The 21329-nt window shown below is 38.1% G+C and overlaps 1 non-coding gene across 1 annotated transcript; it reads left to right on the forward strand.

The window, feature by feature from the left end:
* The first annotated feature begins 4972 nt into the window (after nt 1–4972).
* On the forward strand, nt 4973–5046 carry TRNAI-AAU (transfer RNA isoleucine (anticodon AAU)). Its single transcript has one exon. It is a non-coding gene; the product is annotated as a tRNA-Ile (tRNA).
* The last annotated feature ends 16283 nt before the right edge of the window (nt 5047–21329 follow it).

Consider the following 21329-nt stretch of genomic DNA (forward strand, 5'->3'; position numbering starts at 1 on the left):
ATGCAAGTTGATCCCATCGCCTTCATCGCCGCGTGTGTCCCTGGCTCCCCCGCGAATGCTATTTTCTGGGTCGGTGGGAAAGTTAGCATCGATGGCCATGTGGGAGTTGGCATCGATTGGATCAACGATCGGGATCCTATTGGGAGCAGCAGGGTGAAACTCATTACTGGGCACTATATTGGGTTCTCTCCGTGGTGGCCAGATTCAGCATCAACGTTTAGGTGAGCAGACTGAGGCGTTGACATCTTTAAGTTTTCCTAAAATTAAGATCTCAAAGAGCAAGAGTAAAGTAGAGAGTGTTGTGGAGATTTGTATCAAATAGCCACTATTATCCTTAGCCTCATGGTGGGCGCCAAACTGTTTACCCTAAAAATGGATAACAATAAAATTGTGAGTGCTTTTAAGGATACACAGATTAATTCGATATAAACGATAAATTGAGTTAGATTAAACAAATAAATATTGATACCCAATTTTGCCCTCACATTTTTTCCAATAGTACATATATTTTTAAAATGTCATTTTGCATCATTATTCGATTTACAAGATTTATACAAGTATTTTCCATAATGTTTCGCAAATTTTAGAGTTTAAAATTAATTTTCTTGCATTTAAATTACTTAAATATTATCCCTTTAAATTATTTAAATGACATAATCATCCAAATTATTATTTGCATCCACATATATGTTTCATAATATTTTACTTTATTTCATATAATTATATTTGTATTTTTAAGTTATTTACATAATTTTGCAATAATATCCTATATTCTACGCATAGTTACATTTTATTGCATTATTTGTGCTAAACACCATTTTTCATATTTTTATAATATCAAGCTAGTATTCTAAATTATTTTACTGCATAAGTGATGTTTTTATTATTTATTAATCTCTTTTATACATTATTTTTAAAATATTTTCGCATATTTAATTTATTTCCCAATACAAGGCTAGTTCCGGACCAAAATCATGCCCAAAACCTGTGGCTCACTCTACTTCGCTCTTCAAGAGCCCAACCAAACGACCCCTTTAAAAATCCGATCGCGACCCGTTGCATTTAACACACCCCATTTCTTATTCAATCCTAACCGTTGGTCTTTAATGATCAACGACCCATAATAAATTCACATCTCTTCTTATATCCCCAAACCCAAACCCTAAAGACATATTCCCCATTTCAGCCGCCCCATAACACTCTCAACTCTCCCCCTCTCTCTAAAAAACCCTAGCAGTCACCTCTCTTAATTCCCTCTCCTAATCTCGTTAATAATGGGATTTCACCATTATTTGTTGCAATATCTATATTTATTCACTACTGGTCACACGTTTATGGAATTACTTAGGTACTTGCTCAGTTTTGGCAAGTATCATCTCTATATCGGACAGGAATCGACCTCAACCTTGGAAATTTGGACAATATTTCGCACATATACACGAAGAGAGACCTGATTCTTCATACTAGTTGGCCGATTTTTTAGTGTCGAACCCTAACTAGAGTTTGAAGTTTGATTTCATTCTTTTTCGGTAAGTCTACTGATTTCTTGTGATATTTTACTCTTTTTTGTTTTTGTTTACTTGATATCTTTCCTTATTTACTCTCCTGATTCAGAACTATATAAACCCCTCCCATGATTCCCTTTGGACGGACCTCAATCATTGTACTCTCACTCTCACTAGTCCTATACTATTCTAAAATTTGAGCTCTTGGCCGGCTGGAAGCCAAGGCCACCAGAATTCAATTATTCGACCTTTCTTAGTGCGAGCACTTTTCGGGGTTCACCTGAAGCCCTTGAGAACTCTCAGGCATTGAGAATTTTGGGGGTTTTGATGTTCTCTCCATGTTATTGATAATCAAGCTATTGGCTCTTAATCTCTACCTTATTAGCTCGTTAATTCTGCAAATTGGTGAGTAATGAGACTCTTGCAATTTTATTCTCTTTTATTTATGTCATTCAGTAGTTTGTGAATCAATATGATGTTGGTTGCCTCTGTTCGTGTTCATGTTTGTTCCCATTATCCTATACCTCAGTGTTTTTTTAGTATCTGAACCTACTTGGATTCTGAGTTTTGATGCATGCCCATTTTATATGTGTAACTTGAATGATTCCTTTAAGCCTGCTCTGTTATTCTGATAACCTATTATTTGGTTATGAGTCCCTTCACATGCCTTGCCTTGGATTCTTGTACTGAAATTCTTAGGGGATTATCTCCTTCCCAGAACTTATTTGAGTGAACTTCTTTCCGATGAATACTTTATGTATGTTCTACTGTTTTTCCCGTTTTATGCTTATATGAACCTTATGTGCCAATTATTGTCTCAATGTATAGTCAAACATGTTGCTATGTTGTGTTTTATTTCTAAAATCCTGCACTCTTTAGCATTGCCTAAAACTTATAGTTGAATTTCAATATACTTAGCTTCTTCAATTATGCATAGTCATCTGGCATAAGCCCTAGAGTGTGCATGTTCTATTAACCTTAAGTTGATATGTTTTTCTACCATGAGTTCTTTGGATTTTGGAATCTTTGTGTTATACTCAGCATGTTAGGCTGTTTGTTGACTGTTGTAGATCATGCCTACTAGCTTGTTTTTTATGTGTATTAGGATCTCATATGAAAATTGCTATTCCCCTGATTATCACTCTATTAGACTATCATGATTAAGAATTTCAGGTCTAAAATCCCTTTTAGACTAAGTTTGGATCATGCTTTACTGTGCAATTATTTTCTAGAAAACTTAGCATTCTTATCTTGTATGCTTACCCTGTTAATCCCAATGACATGCCTCATCAACTCTGTTAATGTTGCACACGTTATACTCTTTCCTTGTTATGAACCTATTTTGTCATTCCTTAGGCTTAAACTACTCTATTAAGGTCGTCTTCTGTTGATCCTTCAGCATTCATAATTCGAACCCCTGCTTGAAATTGTCTTAAGCTGTTTTTGACCATGTCATTGTTCGAAATTTCTTTAGAAATAGTCTGCTATCCTATGATAATCAATCATGTCCCCTATAACTGGAAAATGCAAACATGAACTTTCTTTATGTGTATCCTGCCAACATGTCACATGAGTTTGTCTATGCGTCTTGATGGTAATCAGCTTTACAGTCCTAAGAAATAAGTATGTGGACTTCCTGCTCTGTTTAGTTAGTTCAACATATAGTTTGTTGCTTGTGTGACCATGTGCGAGTCCTTCATTTGGGCTTGGTGTCTGGTTCTATGTGATGTTGGGCTTGGTTGTTGGATTCGGACTTACTAGACTGGTCTTATGAGTTGGGAACTCGAGTCTACTGGAGCTGTCGAAGGCCTGGAAAATACTGGGTTGTCTATACTCGGCCTATTATTGGGCCTATAATGGTCTTCTTATGTAATTATTCATATTTGATTATTTTATTTGGGCTGTAATAATTTGTAAATAGAACTATTAGGGATTAAGTGAAGTTGGGGAAGAAAGGGTATTCTAGCACTTGCATAATTGGTAGAAAGCATGCCTATAGGATCTATGTGATCTATTTGTTGATAGCCTACTTTATTTCTAGACACTGATAGACCTCATGCCCATAGGAGTCCCGCACACTTCACTTAATTTGCCAAAACATGTTAGTTCCAATATTTGCTATACCTATTTCCATGTCTACTATTCAACACTCTTAGATAACATGTCTTAGGGCGCTACAATGATTTTGTTTACTTATCTAGATATCATGTCTATAGGACTTCAATCAATCTATCATTTGCTTTTAGTATGTTGATTGTTTAGATATCGTGGTTATAGGGTTCTAATATTCTAATCAACTATTCTGATTATTTCCTATTACATTGTCGTCCGTTTAAGATGCATGCCTATAAAAACAGCATTAGTAATCCAGAATTAGGACTGTTTTCACTAACTTTTTACGCGAAACGAATAGATATTATTTCTATAGAACCTGCAGCATTCAATTTGCCTATGCGCTAATCCAGAAATTGCTATACTGCCCGTGTACTATTAGAAACCAGAATCGATTAGAAATCATGCATATAGGATTTGCAAATTCGCTTGAACACTGCTTATATATAACGCTGGAAATCAGAATCACTTAGAAACCATGTTTATAGGACTCATAACGATCCAATATATCCGTATATTAGCATAGAAAATATAACATTGCCTGTTTAATACTGGAACCATATAGAAACATACCTATAAAATTAAATGATTATAATAAGTCTTAATCCTCTATTAGAATTCACACAAGTAGTAGTAGTAGTTAGGAAGCAATTTTCAAGGTATCTTAATAGGGGTTTCATTTTTTTTAAATTTCTCGCCCGCCTGATGGTCGGTACCTGCATGAAGACTGACTAAATTAGATTCACACCAAAAAATCTCATATTAGAGAGTAACGCTCTCCTTAATAAAGACGACTTCATACTGCTCGAACCCAAAATCTCTAATTAAAACTGTATTACTCCACCACCGTCCTTGTTATAGCCGTCTCATTTCAACATCCTTAAAGAACTCTTTATGAAAAAAACAAATGAAAAAAAAATTCCAAGTTCCAAGCTTTTTGGATGTCCAGCACAATGGCGTTTGGTTTTATTTTTTTCTTTTAAATTTAAAGAATTTTACGTTAGAGTTAGTGGGCGTTTGGATATTGTGAAAATTTGTGTTTGTAACTAATTATTATAGTACTTTGATTCAAAGTAGTGAATATCCCTTTTAAAATGTGTTGAATATTTCAGCACATTTGAAACTCAAAAGAAGCATATAGTGATATATACTTAGAATTAGCAAAAGATAGGTACAGAATAATTAACGTATAATTAATCAAAATGATAGAGAGAAAAATATTTTTTGAGGATTACTCGATAGGTATTTTTTGATATATGCACAATAATAGAGACACCCAAAAAAAAGGTAAACTAATAATTTGGTGTATTTACAAACATTCTTTATTATGATATTGTTTAAAGTAATTACCAATTGGCCCATTAGCTCAGTTGGTTAGAGCGTCGTGCTAATAACGCGAAGGTCGCAGGTTTGAGACCTGCATGGGCCATTTATCGTTTTTACGTACTTTTGATATATTTCTGATTTTCCTGACAGTTGTAGTTTAATAAGGCCCAAATAAATTAGGGCTCTTAGCCCAATAAAATTGTACAATCTGTATTAGGTGAGACATTTACATCTATACCCGCTTTTTGTGTCACATTTTAACATGTGCTCGCTTTGCAAAAAAAAATTGCAAGGGTACCCGTTTTTTCGCATAACTTCAGCATACGGGGCTGAAGTAGCAAAGGCAATCACGCAAAACTTCAGCATTCTAATAGCCGGGCCAGAACTTCATCTTTAGAGCTGAAGTTTTTGTTTTGTAACTCGTGAACTTTAGCTCTAGAGCTGAAGTTTTTGTTTTGTAACTGGCGAACTTCAGCTCTAGAGCTGAAGTTTTTGCTTTTGTAACTGGCGAACTTCAGCTCTAGAGCTGAAGTTTTTGTTTTGTAACTCGCGAACTTCGGCTCTAAAGCTGAACTTTTTGTTTGTAACTAGCGAAGTTTTTAAAACCCTTGAGTATGTACTACTACACTCTCTACATCTACAGTGACGACGACGTGTAGAAGAAGAATCCCTACTGTTTTCAATCTTGTTCGTTTATATTCTACAGAAGAGTTGCAGCAGCCAAAATTGTCTGTTGACCTAATTAAAATGATGGAACAAAGGTTATCATCAGTTGAGAACAGAAATGCTCATGTTCAGCGTTCAGGGATTTGGAGAGACAAACAATGAAAATATTTTTTGTCTTCTTTCAGCTGCTAGATCATTTTGATAGATCAACGTAAGCAAATTAAAGTAGTATATTTATTCAGATGTTTGTGCTTTTATCATTCTTTGTTTCCTACAACACTAGTGTCCTAGCTATGAGGGGAAAAAAAGAAGAATAAAAAGAAAACACAGACGTTTCATTGTTACATCAATGTTAAGTTTCGGAGAGATATGGAGATCACTGGGAGAAGGAGGTGGAGAAAGAGGGCTGAAATTGTTTAAAAAGTGGGTACGAGTTAAAATATTTTAAAAAAATGGGTATAGGCTAAATGGGGGCGACCAAATAGGGCGCCCCGTGCAATTTTTACGTATTAGGTTTGGTCTATCATATTTGGGCTTTATTGGAGATATAACTTTTAACATGAATTTAAATTATATACACTACTTTTCATAATTTAATTTAAGAGTAATTTTCATAAATCACTATAATTTAGAGCCTTATAACTATAATTTGCTTAATTACCATTCGCAGTTACTATTCTAACTTGTATTCAAACGTGCAATGAATACAACGTGTATCAATTGTATTCATTCGTGCAACGAATATAATATATATCAACTATAACCAACGTGAAATACAAGGGTGTATACAATGCATACATGTTGTATTCTTGTACTCTGTATACATCTGTATTCTATACAAAGGTTGTATCTACTGTATTTGTTCGCACAACGAATACAACTAAGGCGAAATACATAAATGCATAAAAATAAAATGTTTTCATTACCATTCGTAGCTACTATTCAATTGTTACTAACTTGTATTCAAACTGCAACGAATACAACATGTATCAATTGTATCATTCGTGCAACGAATACAATATGTATCAACTATAACCAATGCGAAATACAAGGGTGTATACATTCTATATCCTTTGTATACACAGACATTGTATACAAAGGTTGTATCTACTGTACTTGTCCGTACAACGAATACAACTAAGGTAAAATATATAAATACAGAAAAATAAAATATTCTAGTTGAGAATAGAACTTGAGACCTTTACTAACTAAACGGGCACTCTAACTAACTAAGCTACAAGAGCTTGTTGGTCGTTTGTTTCAGTTCAAAAAAATTAATATCTTATTTTATTGATTTGCTGTAAGATACAAATATACCTATGAATGGGAAATATATTGAAAGTATAGCTACGAATAGTAAATACAGTATAAATAGTTGATGTGTTGCGTAATATTTCCTTAATTTAAATTAATTACACGAGGTGGCGGACTCACAGATTTGAAGTTAGTAGAGTTCATAGGGCCATTATATCCCTTTGTTTCCTGGTAATAATGTTCGAACTTAGTATTTGAAATATATTTTTTAAACTGTTTTGGAATATATCTTTTAAATTGTTTTGAAATATACATATACACGTACGTATACATACAAAATGTCTTATTCGTTCGTGATCTCACACACACACACACTCACACAGATATATATTATCTCTTTCTCCCAAAGTATTGAGCTGATATATATATATACATGTGCAAGACACACGTTATGTATTTATTAATTTGGTGTAAACACTCAGTACGAGTACGTATTTACCAACAAATCCTTCATTTGTGCTAATATGCTAAACTATTTTTTTATATCCAGGTGCAATTTCTGTTTTGATGCGCTCACTCTCTTCTACACTCTTCGACGCTCTTCTTTGTGTAACGGTCACTGACAGCCACCACCTGCGACTAGCAGAGGCGCCGGTGACCCCACCCCCAGCAGGTAAGCAATCCCCCCCTTCTCCCATGCCTCTCATTCCCATCTACCATCCCCCCTCCCTTCTCCTCCCTTACCCTTACCTTATTTGCGGCGGTCATCCGGCGACCACACCGTTGATAACCACTTCTGGCGACCCTTTTCTTCTTCCTTTAGTTGTCAACCAGCACACTCCCGGGTGCTTATTTCTATATCGCCCATCTCGTTTCTCTTCTTTTGTCCCCCTATTCTTTTTTCACTTCTTTCCCTTGCAGTTGTTGGGGCTACGCCAGTGGTAGCACTGACAGCCCCCCTTTTGGTACAAGGTATTTTTTTTGTGTTTTTCAGGGAATTTCTCGGAGCTGTTGGAGACAAGTTAGGCGCATGCACACAATAAAAGGAGAGCAGCCTAGGCGAGTGTCAACAAAGGGGCGGTGGGAAGCTGAATGTGAGCGCGCAACAACATCGAGTACATCAAAACAATCACAGGTTCTGTTCTCGGGAGGTGGTACCTCCCGTTTTATTGTTTCTCTCTTGGTGTTAGTTAAATTGATGTTATTTTAGTTCGCACTAGTTTAATCATACAACTAGGGTGCTAGTAGCTACTTGTGTCCTTCTAGTTTGGTTCGTTGTTCGTGGTGTGCTAACGAGTCTTCTTTAGCTTGTTGTGAGTGTAGTGGCTGTAGTCTGGGATGATAGAGTAAAAGGGTATGTCCTCGGGTGGGGCAAAAGATAGGGCGAGGGGTCGGGCAGGGTCCAGGTGGTGGGACGGGTGGCGGGAGGAGGTAGGGGGTAAGGGAGCCTATAAGTTAAGAATCGGGTCATGGAATATAGGTTCACTAACGAGTAAGTCTATAGAGTTGGCTAAGATCCTCCAGAAGAGGAAGATTAATATAGCGTGTGTTCAGGAGACTAGGTGGGTCGGATCGAGGGCAAAGGATGCGGATGGGTATAAGTTGTGGTACTCTGGAGTCCAAAGGGGTAAGAATGGAGTGGGTATCCTAGTAGATAGACATCTTAGAGAGTCTGTGGTAGAGGTTAGGCGGGTGAATGATAGATTAATGACTATTAAGTTGGTGGTTGGTGAGTGTACTTTAAATGTCGTTAGCACGTACGCGCCTCAAGCAGGGTTGGATGAGGAGATAAAAAGGCATTTTTTGGAAGGGTTGGATGAGATTATGCATAATATTTCGCCTGCGGAGAGGTTATTCATAGGCGGAGATTTCAATGGTCATATTAGGTCGGCTGCAGGTGGATATTCTGAGATGCATGGCGGCTTCGATTTCGGGGAAAGGAACGGAGGGGGCACTTCGCTGTTGGACTTCGCCAAGGCATTTGAGCTGGTAATTGCGAACTCAAGTTTTCTGAAGCGGGAGGAGCACTTAGTTACTTTCCAAAGTTCGGTGGCGAAGACCCAGATTGACTATTTCCTCCTCAGGAGAAGGGATAGAAAGTTGTGCGAGGATTGCAAGGTTATCCCAGGTGAGACCCTTGCAACACAACATAGGCTTTTGGTAATGGACGTTGGTATTATAATAAGGAGGAAGAAGAGGTTAGTACGAGGTCGCTCGAGGATCAGGTGGGGCGCCTTGCCAAAGGATAAAGTCCGGGAGTTGGAACGAAGGTTATCGGCTATGGGAGCTTGGAGGACTTATGGGGATGCATACACTATGTGGTCGACGACGGCGGACTGTATAAGGAAGGCGGAGAGAGAGGTGTTAGGGGTATCTTCGGGTTGCTCCGGTGGCCACAAAGGAGACTGGTGGTGGAATGAAGTTGTCCAAAGTAAAGTGGAAGAAAAAAAGGCAGCATACATGCAATTAGTAGGGAGCACTAGCGGGGAGGAAATGAGAATGAACAGAGAGAGGTATAAGGTAGCTAGGAAAGAGGCAAAGCTGGCAGTCACGGAGGCAAAGACAATGGCTTTTGCTCGCCTGTATGAGGAACTGGGGGACAAAGGCGAGGAGAAGAAGTTATTTCGACTATCTAAGGTGAGAGAGAGGAGGACTAGGGATCTAGACCAAGTGAGGTGCATCAAATACGAGGACGGCAGAGTTTTGATGGGGGATGACCAAATTAAGAGGAGGTGGCAGACCTACTTTCATAAACTTCTAAATGAAGAAGGGGATCAGGATATTGTGCTAGGTGAATCGGAAAATGCCGACAATCTCCATGACTTTAGTTATAGGCACATTGAGGTCGAGGTAGTAATGGAGGCAATGCGTAAGATGAGTAGGGGCAGAGCTACCGGGCCAGACGAAATTCAGGTTGAACTTTGGAGGTATGTGGGTAGAGCAGGCTTGGAATGGTTAACTGGGTTATTTAATGTTATATTCAAGACAAATAGGATGCCAGATAAGTGGAGGTGGAGTACAATGGTCCCGTTGTACAAGAACAAAGGTGATATCTAGAGTTGTAATAATTATAGGGGTATCAACTTACTGAGTCATACCATGAAAGTTTGGGAAAAAGTGGTAGAAATGAAAGTGCGAAGGACGGTGCCTATTTCAGACAACCAATTCAGGTTCATGCCGGGGCATTCTACCATAGAAGCTATCCACCTTATTAGGAGGATGGTGGAACAGTACATGGATCTGAAGAAAGATCTCTACATGGTATTTATTGATCTGGAGAAAGCGTACGACAAGGTTCCTAGGGAGGTTCTATGGAGCTGCTTGGTGACAAAAGGGGTGCCGATTGCCTACATTAAGGTGATCAAAGATATGTATGATGGAGCTAAGACTAGGGTTAGGATAGTAGGAGGTGATTCCGAGCATTTTCCGGTTGTTATAGGGTTGCACCAAGGGTCTGCGCTCAGCCCGTTCCAATTTGCCCTGGTGATGGATGCACTGACTCATCATATTCGATGGGAGGTGCCATGGTGTATGCTATTTGCTGATGACATAGTTCTAATTGTTGAGATGCGAGGCGGCATCAATGAGAGGCTAGAGGTTTGGAGACATGCCCTTGAGTCTATGGGTTTCAAGTTGAGCAGGACTAAGACGGAATACCTAGAGTCCAAGTTCAGTGTCGAGCAGACGGAAGCAGGGGTTGATGTGAGGCTCGACATCCAAGTCATTACCAAGAGGAGTAGTTTCAAGTACCTTGGATCAGTTATTCAGGAGATTGGGGAGATCGACGAGGATGTCATACACCATATAGGGGTGGGGTGGATGAAGTGGAGGTTAGCGTCGGGAGTCCTGTGTGATAAGAAAGTGCAACCAATACTAAAAGGTAAGTTTTATAAAGCAGTGGTTAGGCCTACCATGTTGTATGGGACCGAGTGTTAGCCGGTTAAGAACTCACATATCAAAAAGATGAAAGTAGCAGAGATGAGGATGTTGAGGTGGATGTGTGGGCATACTAAGATGGATAAGATTAGGAATGAAGCTATTCGGGAGAAGGTGGGCGTAGCCCCCGTGGAGGACAAGATGAGGGAAGCAAGACTCAGATGGTTCAGGCACATTCAGAGGAGGAGCATTGATGCTCCGGTGAGAAGATGTGAGAGACTAGCTATGGTGGGCACGAGGAGAGGTATAGGACGACCCAATAAGTATTGAGGAAAGGTGATCAGGCAGGACATGGCACGACTTAGGATTACTGAGGACATGGCCCTTGACAGGGAATTGTGGAGGTCGAGCATTAAAGTTGTAGGTTATGAGGTAGTTGTGAATATTTCTTCGGCGCATCAGAGTGAGACTTTCCAGTTAGGTTTTAGTTTTAGAATGTTAGTGGTTTCTACTGATGCAGGTCTTTACCTACTGGTTATTGTGTACTTTCCATCTATTTCGAATTTTTTTATATATCGATGTTATTCAATTATGATTCTATTGATAATACTAATATATCGTCTCTTGTCGTCTTCTTGAGCTGAGGGTCTCTTGGAAACAACCTCTCTACGCCTCAGGGTAGAGGTAAGGTCTTCGTACATACTACCCTCCCCATACCTCAGAAGTGGGATTACACTGGGTCGTTGTTGTTGTTGTTTGCTGTTGTGAAATTTTTGTTTTCCTCCCTTCTACGCAACAAAAATGTCGATATACCACCCAAACTCTTATTAATTAAACTTTTTTCCTCTTATTAATTCTTTTTGGTTTCCAATCCGATATCCAGGTACTCATATTGGAACCTGACTATATCCAGTTCGCGCCGGGTAGAGCCCCATTCGGGGCGAAGCGCTCCCTACCAAGGATTTTCCCATACCCAAGACTCGAATTCGAGACATCTGGCTAAGGAAGGAGCAGCCTCATCCATTGCATCACATGTGGTCTCTTATTAATTAAAGTAACATACAAAAATTCATGACTAAACTATAGAGAAATTCCTCCTTGTGGACATTTCAAAGCAGCCATTTAGTTTGTCCTTGAACAATACCAATTATTGTTAGTGGTTGATGAGCTAGGTTGTCGTTCAAAAAACATGTCGGAGTTTTATCTTCTTAGGTGTCGATAATGCTAGATGCTGTTCCAAATTCATAATTCGAGAATGAAAGTATAGTAACATAGACAGACATATATATAAGGCCTATATATAAAATACAAAACATTGGTGGCCATATATGTCGATAAAATGGCAAGAAAAATTCAACCCAATTGTCACATTGACAAGCTAATTTATCTTTTCTTTCTTTGGATGCATTGCCTTTTCCAAAGATAAAGGGACAAACAACACTTTCTTTTTATCTGGATAAGGTAGGGTTTTAATTGATCTTGTGGTTTTTCTTATCGAGGATTTATATTGAATTGTCTAATCGTCATTTCTAATGGTTCAAACTAATAGAGAAAAAACATACGTGAAAAATTTTAAGTCTAGAATATGCTCTCTCACATGTAGAGCTTATTCTTTTCTTTTCACTTTTTTTGTGGTGTGGGGGGGGGGGGGGCATAATACGTGAATTTTTATTTTTTTTTTAGTTTTTCATCTGGTGTCCGTTTACCCACATTGAGGGATCGACTAAATCCGGTTTGGAGCTGAAAAGTCCCACATGGGAGTAAAACGCTCCTTAACAAAGGCGATTCCAAACCTAGGGCTCAAACCCGAGACTTGTGGATAAGAATGAAGGAGTACTTACCACTCCACCACAACTCTAGTTAGTGAAATGAGACTACAAAGTTAATGTGCCATTAAATTGAATTGTATGAATTCATCAAAAAGATAAAACTATTAGAAAAGTTGATATAAATATCTTACGATTTAAAATATGATAATCGAACTGATGGGTTTACAACACCTTATCTTTATGTTTTGATGATCTAATAAATTTACTGTCAAAGAACCAGATAAGGGACCTGACACACTTGGTAGACAACTCAATCAACAAATTCGAGCTAATGTGAGTTGTTATGACTTCAGAAGATAAAAGAATCAACACAGGGACCTGATCCTCTCGTGTCTCCCTGACAACAGTACGAAGTTAACTGTCTAAAGCGAAAGTGACTGCCTGCACTATACATAGAAACAGTGTAGCATAGTACAATAGTCACTCTCCTTTGGCCAACCAAGTGATTACATCATTCAAGTGATGTCATCCAAGTTGAATCAACAAAGAGCATTACAATAAAACACCACTTGAGCACTTCAGAATTTATTCAAGCACTCCAACCATTCATCTGTCAAGTATTCAATTCTCAAGTGCATCAAGAACAAAGTACAACACTACTACGGACCAGTTCCTATAGCAAGTCTCTTATATGTCCTTAGTTGAGTTGTAACTTTGTATTGTTCTTCATTGTAATTCCTACTTTGCTTATCTAGAAGCTCTAATTAGGAAACCCTTGAAAACCATAAACCTTCAGTATTTGTGTCATAATTAGAGTTAGTCATGAGTTGAAGTTTATGTAATAGGTGTATTGCAAAGTGGCTTGTAATGGGTGTATTACAAGTTAATGAGGAATTAAGAGTTTAATTCCTAGATTGCATAGGTTGTAATCTAAAGTTTTCTCATAGTGAAGTTGAAATCCTACCAGTATAGGTCGTGGTTTTTTATCCCCTTGAGCAGAGATTTTTCCACGTAAAAGTTCCCTGTTCCATTTACTTACTGTTACATTAGTGTTATATGTGGAAACTTATATAGGATCAGGTCTCTATATAATTTGGTGGACTCATATATTCTATCAATTAGTATCAGAGCATGTTCTTTTTATCAGGTTAACACCTAGAAAGGATCCTCATGGTTGCTCCACTAAATTTTGAAGAGGGTCAGTGTACCTACAGACCACCCAGATTCAATATGCAATACTATGAGTGGTGAAAAACAAGAATGCATGATTTTATCATGACAGAAGAATCTGAGTTGTGTGATGTTATTTTTGATAGTCCTTATGTCCCAAAAAAGAAGGTCAGTGAAGTTAGGCCTGGAAATTCTGATAAAGGAAAAGAAGTTGCTAGTGAAGCACATATCAAGCTTGAAAACGAGTCAAATGCTGTAAAAACTAGTTTATGTGCTGAACTTGAGAAAAATAGACAACTTCAAGCAGATTTGGAAAGAGTAAGAAATGACCTTGAGAAGTCTCTTAAGTGGACCTGGTCCTCGGATGCTATTACTACCATGTACATTAACAATGGTGGAAACATGCAGGGAATAGGGTTTCAAAGGGAAAAAACTCCTTATAACCCCCATAGCAAGTATGTTACTATACTTGATAATTGGTTGTGTACCCACTGTGGGAACAATGAGCATTTCAAAAAAATTGCCAAGCCAGGGTTCAGTCTCTTCAGAAAAACAAAGTTTTTGCTGAAAGAGTAACTGCTAAAAAAGGACCAGGTGCCACCCATAAAAAGTGCATGCTACCTGCATGGACTAGACGAGAACTTATTCATCTGCTTATTACAATGGACCCAAACTTTCTTGGGTTCCTAAATCTAATCCTTGATTTCCTTGTGCAGAAAACAGTGAAAGGAAGTAGTCAATAATGGTTCATGGACAGTGGATGATCAAAACACATGATTGGGAATACCATGGACTTTTTTTCACTAAAAGTCCTGCAAGAAGGGAGTGTATCCTTTGATAATGGGAAAAAGGGTACATTCTTGGAGTTGGAAAGATTGGGAAATCACTTTCTTACTTAATTGAGAATGTGTACTATGTCAATATTTTTAAGTACATTCTTTTGACTGTTTCTCAAATATGTGATAAAGAAAACAAGGTGGAGTTCTTGTCAAAGTTATGCACAGTTCCAAATCTCATAACTGGTGTGGTACTTGTGGCCAAAAGATACAAGAATATCTACGTTGCTGATTTTGAGTCCCTACAAAGTGATGATCTGAGTTCCTTGAAAGCAGTTGATGATGATGCTGAACTGTGGCACAGAAGACTGAGGCATGCAGGCTTCTCTCTACTGAATAAGTTGGTTCAGAAGGACCTAGTTCGTGGTCTACCTAATTCAAAGTTCAAGGAGCACAAAGTTTGTGATGCCTGCTATACGGGGAAGCATGTAAAATCCTCATTCAAGCCATAGAAGGATGTTAGCACATCAAAACCACTTGATCTCCTTCATAAGAATCTGTGTGGAGGAAGAAGATACATTTTTATGATAGTGGATGATTATTTCAGATTCACTTGGACTCTATTTCTTAGAACAAAAGATGACACCTTTGAAGTTTTTGTAGCCTTTGTGAAGAAAATTCAAGTGAAGATGGAGTCAAAAGTAGCATACATTAGATTAGATCATGGAATAGAATTTGACAATACTAAGTTTGATGAATTCTGCAACAAGAATGGCATTACCCATAACTTCTCAGCCTCAGGAACTCCACAAAAAAATAGAGTTATGGAAAGGAAGAATAGAACCCTTGAAGAAATGGCAAGAACAATGTTGATCGATAGTGGGATTGCAAAGAACTTTTGGGCTGAAGCTATCAACATCGCCTGCTACTTGGTGAACAGGTGCATGATCGGGTCTCTCTTAAACAAAATTCCCTATGAGTTGTTGAATGGAAGGAAGTCCAAGCTGATTCACTTAAGAACATTTGGGGTATAAATGTTATGTTCTCAACAATAAAAATGATCAGTTTGGAAAATTTGATGCAGAAATGATGAAGCGGTATTTTTGGGATATTCTTCTCAGAGTAAAGACTACAAGGTTTACAACAAGCGGACTCAGTGTGTTGAGGAAAGTATACATGTAATCTTTGACGAGTCATACCTCTCCTGTGAGAAAAGCAACATGGATGATCAAGATGGAGTGCCTATGCTGGTTCCAAGTGAAGTTATTGGTATGGCAAATGGAAAGGCAGACATGATGAGTCAAGTGAAGGAGCCAAGTGAAGACAATGCAGTCTCTTTCTCACCAGTCGGAGAGGAACCAAGTACCACAATTACAACCACTAAAGCTGAAGAAAGAGTGGTTGATGCAGTTCAAAGTACTCAACAGGTAGCTGAAAGAAGGATACAAGGGAATCAGTCAGGGTTACCCAGCTTCTCTACAAATAAAGCTCAAGTGCCCAACTGGAAACACAAAAGCTCCCATCCTTTTGACAACATAATTACTCATCTGGAATCAGGAGTCCAATCCAGATCAAAATCCAGAAATTCACTTGTCTTCTCAGCATTCCTCTCCCAAATAGAACCCAAAAATATTAAGGAAGCCTTAAAAGATGCAGACTAGATCACAGCCATGCAGATGGGCTGCATTAGTTCGAAAGGAACAACGTATAATACCTGGTACCTAGACCCTTAGATCGAACCATAAAAGGAACTAGGTGGGTATTCAGGAATAAGCTTGATGAACATGGAAACACTTCAAGGAACAAGGAAAGGCTAGTGGTCCAAGGCTACAATCAGGAGGAAGGAATTGATTATGATGAGATTTTGCTCTGGTTGCTTGCATGGAAGCTATCAGAATCCTCATTGCCTTTGCATCACATATGGAATTCACTCTGTTCCAAATGGATGTCAAAAGTGCATCTCTGAATGGCTTCCTCAAGGAAGAAGTGTATGTAAAGCAACCTTCAGGTTTTGAATGTCAGGTACACCCTGAATATATGTTCAAATTGGACAAGGCACTGTATGGGTTGAAGCAGGCTCCTCGAGTTTGGTATGAAAGGTTGTCAAAGTTTCTCTTAGAAATTGGTTTTACAAGAGGAAAAATTGACAGCACATTGTTCCTGAAGAAACGAGGGAGGAACCTGCTCATCGTTCAGGTATATGTTGATGATATCATTTTTGGGGCAACAACTGATTCAGTGTGTGATGAATTTGCAAAACTCATGGGAAGTGAGTTTGAGATGAGCATGATGGGGGAGTTGAATTTCTTCTTGGGTCTTTAAGTGAAGCAGTCCACAAAGGGTACATTCATCAGTCAGCAGAAATACATCAAGAAGCTTTTAAAGAGATTTGATATGGAAGCATCAAAAGTGATTAACACTCCTATTGCCACTGCCGCTCGACTTGACATGGATGAATCTGGATTTCCTGTAAATCAAATAATGTATAGAGGCATTATTGGGTCTCTTCTCTATCTCACTACCAACAGGCCAGATGTTGTCTTCAGTGTGAGACTATGTGTAAGGTTTCAGTAAAATCCCAAGGAATCTCATATGAAGGCTGCCAAAAGGATTCTGAGATATCTTAAGGGAACACAAGACCTGGTCATGTACTACCCTTCAGGTGACAATTTTAATCTTATTGGGTATGCCGATACTAACTATGCAAGTTATCTTGTGGATAGGAAATGCACATCTGGAATGGCTCACTTTCTAGGATCATGTCTTACTTTATGGGGCACAAGGAAGCAGAATTCAGTTGCTCTTTCAACAGCTGATGCAGAATATGTTGTTGCAGTTACATGTTATGCTCATCTCCTCTAGATCAAACAACAATTAGAAGACTTTGGAATGTACATTGATTGTGTGCCTCTTCTGTGTGATAACACAAGTGCACTTAACATGGACAAAAATCAAATCCAGCATAAAAGGACCAAACACATTGATGTGAGACATCATTTTCTCAAAGACAATGTGGAAAATGGGCTTATCTATATGAAGTTCTGCAGCACAGAGGACCAAATTACAGATATCTTCACCAAAGCCCTGAGCAGAGAACACTTTGAGAGAAACAGGCTGGAACTGGGGCTAATAAAGCCTAATTGAGAACCTGATTCCTATCATATGGCTATGAAAATTACATTCAGGTAAAATTAGCTAAAGTGTTTTCCGGCAAAGTCTAACTATCTCCAATACCATTGCAGGTAGACACGCATGATGATTATAGAAGCACTGCATGAGCGGTAAAAGAGGGTGGAAATTTTTTGAAAGACCGGTCAAGAACCTAGTTTTTGTACCGCAAGTTAGTAGTCTTGTGCTTTTCTCATACATATCTCAAAAAGAAACAAAAATTAAGTGCCACATCATCAACCTTTTCAGACCCTGTATGTCATGTCTTTCGTTCAAATCCTTTCACTTCCCTCTAAAACGTTGCATCTTCCCAAAAATTTACCGTCATTTCAGAACTCGTTTCTCTCTTCTTCATAACTGCCATCTTCCTCTTTAAAACTCTCTCATCTCCAAACCTTGAAAGATCATCTCTCTATTTGTTAGCCCTTCCAGAACTTTCAAACTAATCATCCTCCATGGCTGAAGAACAAACAATTCTTCCCTCCATTGAAAATAAAAGCCTCGACTCCTCCGTTCCTAAAGAAATACCTCTCAACATTCCCCTTTCCACCACTGTTGAAATTGAAGCATCTAAACCTGATTCTCCTTCACCCTCCATCTCTCTCACCACTCCCTCAGACCACACTCTTCCTCTAAGTGTTGAGAACTCAAAAGCCCTAAACTTGATGGTCTCTCTTCTCTGTCACTTGAGATTCTCAAAGAACAAAGCAACAGAGTGAGACTCCACAGGAAGAAAATGTTTTTGAAGTTAGTGTTGATCAGTCTATAGGTACTCCCATCTCAGATATTGTTGCACCCATGGAATCTCAATAGAGAGAGGCCATAGAAAACATGTTGGTCATATCTGCTGAAGGAATAGTGTATGAGGTCACCTCTACTATGCCTGAGTCTTAGGAGGAAGAGACTCAATCGTTGGTGGGAGAACGAACGATGGTGCTTTTTGAACAACCTACACCAGAAGAAACTACTGGGACCCCTCTTGAAGGACCTGACCCCTCTCCTGAGGAAACAGGTCAGGGATCTTCTTCTCAAGTCAGTTTCGACCCTGCTCCTTCTCCTCACTTTGATGCTAAGCCTTTGGAAGTAGTGGCTCTTGCTATGAGGTCCAGTGATGAAGAAGATTAGGATAATGTTACTCTAGATGCGTTCATTGCCAGAAGGAGGCCAGTAGCCACTCTTGAGCCCTCTCCTAAGCGACCTACTATGAGGTTGCAGAAAAATGAGGCTCTTGACTCTGCCCTGCAGAAGAGTAAAAGGTGTATCAAGAAGAAGAAAAAGAGGCTAGTGAAGGATGGAGAGATTGTTTATGACAAGAATATTTCTGTAATGGAAGTGGATAAGGAAGCTGAAAAGGGACCAAGTTCCTTAGTCAAGAGATCTCAGAAAAAGAAATAATTTGCTAAAAGTGCTTCAGAGGAGGCTGTTGGAACGCCAAGTAAAAAGTCAGTGAAAAGTAGTGACAAGTTGAAGCATGTGGTGGCTGAAGAGTCATTGTCTAATGATGATATTCTAGTGAAATCGAGTGGAAAGGGTAAGTCTAGTGTGACGTCTGGTAAAAGAAAATTGGACAATGTAAAGGAACCCGGTTCTATAAAGAAAGTGAAACGTGAACGTGTGTCTGGTAAAGAAAGGTTGAGGTACCAGAAAGTTTTGTGGGGTCGCACATTTGACCCAAAAATATCTGAGATGGCTGGTATGAGGCAAATACTTGAAATGGTCGAATTTCAACAGTTAGGGCATCTGTTCAAAGTGGATGTGCCCAAGGTTTATGAGGACGAGGTCCAAAGTTTCTATGCTGACCTCTTCACTGTTGAATCTGACTGTAACACCCCAAAATATTTTAATAATATTTGCATTCCTGATTGAGCATTTTTATAACAAGAAAATATTTTACTTTGCACTTCCTAAATGTGAAATGGTCAATATATGAAAATTTCTTATTTTAGATTGTGTTAATATTGGCAATGAAGTTCCAGGTGTTGTTATATGTAACACGTAATATTATTTTGACGAGTTGTTATTAAATACAGTATATAATTAAGTTTTTGGGTTTCCAACCTTTTGTATTTATCTAAGAATATTTAGTAGTTGGGGAACCATTTTATTTCATATTTATCCATAAACTCCCCATCTTCTATTCTTCAAGACAAAGAAGAATCTCTCTCTCTCTCTCTCTCTCTCTCTCTCTCCTTCTTAGCATCTGAACATGAATCAACCATAGATTTATACTAAATCAACAAGTAAATTCCATTTTTGGTGAAGATCAAGTTGCTCCTCTCTTTTGTGGTAAGTTTCTAAACTCGTTTTTACAATAGACATCTATTAGTAGTTTCTACATATCGTTTTGTACAGAACTCCGATTTAAGTGATCCAGGACTTCCTGGAAAGGTATTTCATAAATATATAACTATTATGAAGGAACAAAAATTAATTTTGTTGGTATTTACCTGAAAAAGGATCATAAAGTACATGGCAGGTGCTGCCCAGATTTCCAGTTTTAGAAATACTCCATGTACTATTGTTAGTAATATTAGTATAACTTTCTGTACAAATATGATATGGGGTTGATTCAATATGTTATGAAATTCTAAGACATAGATCTACAACCTTTATGAAGACTATACAGTCTAGTTTATCCGTATAAATCTTCAAAACTGAGTCACAACACGAAACAGTGATACTATCCAGAATTTCTGTTTCAAATATTTTTGGGTAATTTTTATCAATATCATGTTTAGTTTGACATGTTAAATCACTAAAATTATTTAGATATTTGATTATGTATTTAAGGTATATAAACCCTTGAAAAATCAAATGGGAATTGTTTGAGAAAGTGGATAGATTTGGTTTGTTTACGGCATAGACGAGACGTCCCCAAGTTGCGATTGAACTATTTTGTGGTAAAACACCAAGGTTTGTGTATAAATTTGTACTCTTTTTGCTTGTTGGAATATTTTAAAATAACCTGATATTTTTATTTTTCTTATCTTCAATTTATATTGTTATATTCGAATTATATCAAGTATTGTAAGATATTTGTTAAATCGCCCATTCGCACGGATTATTTGATCATTTTGCATTCTTGTTGGGACTTTGTCCTTCTTGTGGTAGTGACTTTGTCACTCATCTTGGCATGCCTCTTGATTCGGATCTTTTGCCATCTTGACTTTGGATTTGTAGTTCGTCTTGAATTATGGAACTTGTCCGTGTTAAGTACGAACTAGGAAGCCATTTTTAATATGGTTCTTGATTCTCTTGTCTATTGGGTTTTGACCCTACTTGATTTGGGGCTTCGGTCCATCTTGATATCTGATTATGCTTAGTGTGATGGCATGACGTACATATTGGGTGAAAAATGGATATTTGGTATACTCTCTTAGATTGATAGTATACACTTTCTCGACTCTTGAACATTGTTATTGATATTTGCAAACACTTCAAAGTTTGATATTGATATGCTTGATATATTTGTTCACTTATTTGAAATTATGTTAAATTGAGCTAACTATGACTGAAAAGGGGAATTGGAAAATTTAATGACTCCAAGCCTAAAGTTTATATACCGCTAAGCTTTATGCTTAGCGATAGTTGTTTCCTATCGTAGGTAATGTTCGGGATGAAAGCTGAAGATGGCCATGATGAAGTAGTCTATTTGGGAGAAGTTACGGAGATCACATTTGCATATGCACCTATATATATATATATAT

The sequence above is a fragment of the Nicotiana tabacum genome, chromosome 20 (genome assembly GCF_000715075.1).
Source record: "Nicotiana tabacum cultivar K326 chromosome 20, ASM71507v2, whole genome shotgun sequence".
Taxonomy (NCBI): domain Eukaryota; kingdom Viridiplantae; phylum Streptophyta; class Magnoliopsida; order Solanales; family Solanaceae; genus Nicotiana; species Nicotiana tabacum.